This window comes from Limanda limanda, chromosome 8 (genome assembly GCF_963576545.1).
Source record: "Limanda limanda chromosome 8, fLimLim1.1, whole genome shotgun sequence".
Taxonomy (NCBI): Eukaryota; Metazoa; Chordata; class Actinopteri; order Pleuronectiformes; family Pleuronectidae; genus Limanda; species Limanda limanda.
In genome coordinates, this window is record NC_083643.1 from 23,505,122 (window position 1) to 23,511,121 (window position 6,000).

Genomic DNA, 6,000 nt, shown 5'->3' on the forward strand with positions numbered 1-6,000 from the left:
CAGAGTAATATGTTTTTCCCAACTTGAAGGACTAGAGAGGAGTTCAGTTCCTGACTTTCACAAGTGAGAGGGAATAAAAGCTCACCCAGTACTACAGGGCATTGGTGGATTCTACATGGCCTGTGGGGGCACTGATTGAAACGGCAGATTCGTCAAAAGCGGTTCATATTTCTTTGGATTTATACTGGGAAAAAATATATCAGAAAAGAAAAAGACTTCAAACAGCCAGAATGCAAGGGGCAGATCATATTTTGGCCAATGCTGCTTTTGTCAGTATTTTTAATTTTTTGTTATTTGTTTCAAAGGTTAGATGTCAAGTTATGAAAGATGTGTATGGGTTGATGAGCACATTTATACCACTTGGATGCATTACATCATTACAATACATTAGTGTTTCAATTGTGAATGCTATGTGCTACATAAGGTCCATTTCTTTCTTACAGTGATGATTATACTGTGATCCATCAAATGTATATCTCTGTCGCAGTACATGATGAACTCTGTTGAAGTTATATTCCCCAGCAATTTGTAGAAATACAGGAGTTAGTATGACACAACAATAATTATGGGAAATACAAAACTGTCGTATGTAAACTGTAACTGTAACCATCTTGTTAAGCAAAGGTACAGGGAATGGGACTGGATAAAAAGTTTACACTTGTCACATGCGTCATGCCCTTTTAAACTGGGGGGCCCATGCTTCACCAAATGATTTAATATCTTATTTTTATAAGTTATTTTTTATAAAATATCATAATAAGAAATATAGATTATACCTCAAAACGTCACACACTCCGTGTCCTTATGTTATTGGGTTTTTCCTGCACAGCGCTTTGTTGCAAAACATTTTAGAAGACATAGGCTACAGCTCAATGGTATTTTGCCGTTGTGCTTTCTTAAGAATTAATCAATTCTTCAAATTTGAATACAAAATGCAATTAGTTAATCACATTTGAGAAATTTTGCATTGTTTGCTTTGCAAGATAGTTAATAGCCATCCCTCAATATGGTTGTTTAGCCCTCTGGCCTACTAGCTAGTAAAATGAAATATAGCATTGGTAAGAGCTGTCTCAAGCTTCTGGACACCAGAAGCAAACACTGTATTCCATGTGATATCTTGAGGTGAAGATGCATAGGAAAATATTGTCATTCTTAAGAAAAACGTCTAGACATTAGCCTATTGCTCAGTCTATAGGTTCACAGTGAAGGAAGGTTGTGAAGTGGACTAGAATTAGCTCTTTTTCAAAAAAACTAACAGCTGTAGAAGCTAGTGTCAAAGTGTATTTTTAATTAAACATGACGGCAGAATAAATTGACATGGTAATCTAAATCTAAAAATTAATAAATATTTATCCTGAAATCAGTTGGGAGTTTAACAATGCTCTAAAACACATTAAGTGAAATAATCAAAAACAAAAGTCCAATATATTTATATTGTCCATAGCCCCACTTCAATTGTGCCCCCCAAGTATTTTGGCTTGCATGACGCTCCTGACACTGGCCATCATGTGACCTGAAAAACTGAATGATGAACAAGAATATGTGCTCTGTAAATGTGTAGATTCAGTGACATAGGGATGCATCAACTCACCTTTACTATGAATACCAATTATCCATACAGCACTATAAGATCTAAAAGTATGTAAGAGTAATTACGTTGTTAGAAAGGTTCATGTGACAGGTTTTAGTTATGAAAAGTAGAGAAGAATCCAGTTGTTAATGTAGAACTTTAACATTGAGGAAATGCTCTGATGTAGCCTTTTGAGCCCTGTATCTGATCAGAGTCACTCACCCTCCAGTTCTCAGATGCAACCCGGACAGTACACACTCGTAGATTGAGAGCATGATACAGAAAGAATTGTGAGATGTTGTAGATATGATTTGTAACAACTTTGTAACAAGAATAGATGCAACATCTGTCACACAGTTCAGCCATCAAACTGTGAGGTTGCCGTTGGTTCCTTGATACTATAAAAGCTTATCCCTGACCTTTGAAATTGCATTTAAAAAAACTATTATGTAATGGTATTATTTTGTGCTCAACGTGATTGTGAGGAAGAAAAGTCGGGGTGCTCACGTCATTGGACACAATGTGCTCCTCAAGCTGTAGAAAATTTCTTTCGTTGTGGGGTTATTTTTCTTGATTGTTTGATGAAATCAGTGATTTTACTAATGCGCCCCTCCCCCCTGGCCCCCCCATTAAAGCCATGGAAATATTACCCACCAGGATCATTTACAGGTTTGCTACTCCCCATGAAATGTGTATTGTTTGTGAGGGGAAAAAAGAACTGCCACATATTATGCTCCCAGTTGGTCCTGCATACGCAAACCCGATGTTACAGCCTTACCTTTACAAGTACACACTGTGGACTGCTGGGCTTTGCAAACGTGTGTGAGGATAAAGGCTAGGTCTTTTACCATGGATGACATTACAGACAATGACACATTAATGGCCTGGAACTATGGACTGATATGCAGATGGTTGGAGGGACGCAGATGTTTTCACCCGAGGAGCAATCTGAAGCAGCTTTGGTGTAATCCGTTTTGCATAAAGGAAAAAAAAAACAACACTGGATATGGCTCATGGTTCTCCCTCTTGCTGATAATGAATGCTCTCTTCGTTCAAAGTGTGGCTACTGTACCTAGCCTTTTTTGGCCCCGAGTGATCCCGGGATTCTGTTTTTTCTTTTCCGTTATTCCTTTTTTTGAAATTTTGACCCTGGACTATATTGACCATGTAGTCCGAGCCAACTTTTTACAAAAAAAGATACTAAAAAAAGAAATCTATGGAAAATACATTTAAATTGTTCTGTGCAATAAAGGTAATATGCAGATTTTTTTTTTAATTAACAAAATTTTGTTGATGTTGAATTGTTGAGAATATGGTATGTTGTATTAAACAATCTATGGACTTTTTTTAAACACATTATGGTCCTATCTTGATTTTAAAGAGGTGGTTAGTACAGACCTGGGTTTTATTACAGGCAGCAGTGTATCTGTGCAGTTGGATAATGCGAAAGACTCTTCTTGGCACTGTGACTTCATTACTTATTTCCTCATACCACCTTTTACCAGATTTATGAAAGCGAAATTTAGCACTTTGCCAACCAAGCACAAATTCAAGTCTAGCTGAACACGTGGGTGTGATTTTCACGTGTCAATGACCAAATTAGCAATTTAATGTTTGATTCATATGATTGATTTCCTCATTAAATGATGATGCAATCTGCAAGGTAATTTATATAACATGTTCCAGTGGTAATTGCTTGTTTACAGGGGAATTGGTAGTTCACTTGTTTACTTGCCTGGCCTCTAAACATTAATTAGCCACCATTAGTGAAGGATCACAGACATGATGATATGTAAAGGGAATATTACTAATTTATGCTGCACATTTGTCATCTTAAAGAGACAAAATTGGTCAAGTAATTAGTAAATGAAGTTCAAAATGAAACAAACATTAGTAGCTGGTATAGCATTTAACAACTGTTTTTATAACGGAAAGTCTCTAAGCAAAACATTAGTAAATGAGGTCACACCTTGAAGGTTACGGGAAATGACCAGGGATATGACTGGGACAGCCTAGTTTTATAAAACATGATGCTGCTCTGCATAAAATTTGGATTTCTGTCTCTTTCCCTTTTATTTCACATCTTGGCTGCCTTGGTTAGGACTCCACAGGGACGTATGCCGTTCTTTTCCCCCCTCAAGCTGTATCAAAGCATGCTCATTTATCTTCTGACTTGAAATAAGACAGGCAGAATAGAAGCGTAGAAAAGCTATTCTTGAGGCCTCACAGCCTCGGGGAGTAATGGAGACATCCATTGTTTTCATTCCTCAGATATTAGATCTGTGCTTAAAAAATTCTAGGTCAGGAACAAACTGATGGATTCTGACACCGTGCGACAAGTCGCCTCTCCTCAACTGAGCATGAAAATACAGACACACCTCTGGGTGTCCCTTGCATTCATCCAAATCCATGTGCTTCACAACATTGGGGAAACACTGCATGTAAGCAAACAAAAGTGTGAATTTGCTTTTGGCGGTGCCTCTGTCACACAACAGACGCTTCAGATTCCTAAAATAAAAAGGAAATCACTTGAGATTCATGTTTAGATGTTGAATCCCTTCTAGTGGCAGGTTGGCTGTCTCTCATATCCATATCAAAGACTCCCATTTAAAGCCTTGTTTAGCTCTACGAGGTACGGGTGTGTTTATTATGCCTAGCATATGCTTATTCTTCTATTTTACAAACTGTCAGTCAAGCATATGTCACATTCCCAGGACTTAACTAATGAAATAAGCATTAGTGGACTGTAAATCAAGTCTTTTTTTATTGTATTTGAAATGCCATAGCATCTAATTTTATCATCAAATGCCTTCTAATTCATAAGGGTTACATTTTAATTACTTAAATCAGGCAACTGCATCAAACAGCCTACTCTATGAAATTAGAGATAATACTGTAATGTGTTGCAACTGACACTAGTCCAGTAATGAAATTTAGCACCTAGCCCTTACAACATGTCGTAAAAGAATATACAATAAAAAACCTATAGTCACATGAAACAAATATTCTCAAGAGTATAGCTGTAGCACGGTAGAGCAGTTGAATTAAATACATGGATTCTGCTTAGAAATCTTACATAGTAGAGGGTTTGATATCTTTATTATTACATATTAATCACAATTCATACATATTCGGTATCCTCACTTAATTTGATCACCTCTCAGCCACCACAGAGCAATATGCAGAGACTTTTCAAAGACCATACCATTGGACATACAAGTCAAAATCAATCGGTACACCTACTTGCAAAGTACCCGACAGTAAATTGGCCTATCCATACAATATGAGTTGTTTGGTCCATTGATTCGTCCGGGAGGTGCACTGGAAAGAGCCACATTCAATGTATTAAAACCGTATAAAAATCCTAGAATAAGCATTTCCAATTGGAATCCCCCAGTTACAAATTGAAGTCTTATGTACAAGGTGAAATCCGAAATAGCAGCATTAATGTTATTTTAAATAGTGAAATGACTGCTATACTAATGTGATGGGATGAGTTCGGCTAAGAGACCTAGAACTTATCATGCTTAACTTGGAGTGGTGTGGTTGTTTAGAGTTTATTATGTTGCTGTTGTAAAACTTTGTCTGCTGCAGATAGTCATTTGCACGCATCATTAAGGCAAAACAGGCTGTAGCGGCAAACAATTTTCAACAAAACAGCGTTAACTCTGGCGTCTGAAAGCATCAATTCCCCCGACAGTCACACATGGCTGCTTATTTTTGATCATTTGACTGTTCTTTGTGGAAGGCTTACATGGTTCCTCTGCGATTGGCTGGGTGCATGTGCCGATCACAAAGGGCATCACACTTGTTTGTTTGAATGTTTTTTTAATTTAGATATATACAGTATGTCTGCCAATAGAATTTCTTCTTATTTCACAAGGAACAATATATTTCCACATGTCAGGCACTGAACATTTGTGATCTGTCTGTCCAGTCCAGCCTCTTTTTGCTTTTACAGTGAAACCAGGCTAAGTACTTCATGAAGAAAAACCAGAGGGATGAGAGGAGGATTAAGTCAAAAGATTTGCACTCGTCAGATGTTCTCAGACTGACTATAGATGTTCTGTCATTACTGAATACACAGGGTACAGGTTTATGTATAAAATACTCCTTAATTAACCCTCAAGACCTATTCTATGAAGCTGTTGTGTTGTTATTTACTTAGAAAAAAGAAGTTTGCATCTCTCTGAACCAACCTGGTGGACATTACTCACACCAAAAAGGAAATACCCTTAGCATACAGGAAATAAAATGTTAATACTGACATGCTATACCTCATTATAACAGGTAGACGCTTGGCTAAACGCCCATGAAGACAACTTTAACCCAAACAAAACTCCATTAAAAAACCAAGCAACTAAATCAGCATGGTGTACAAACACGCAAATTGTACATGTCCACAAAGCCGGCACTGTCATACATGATTT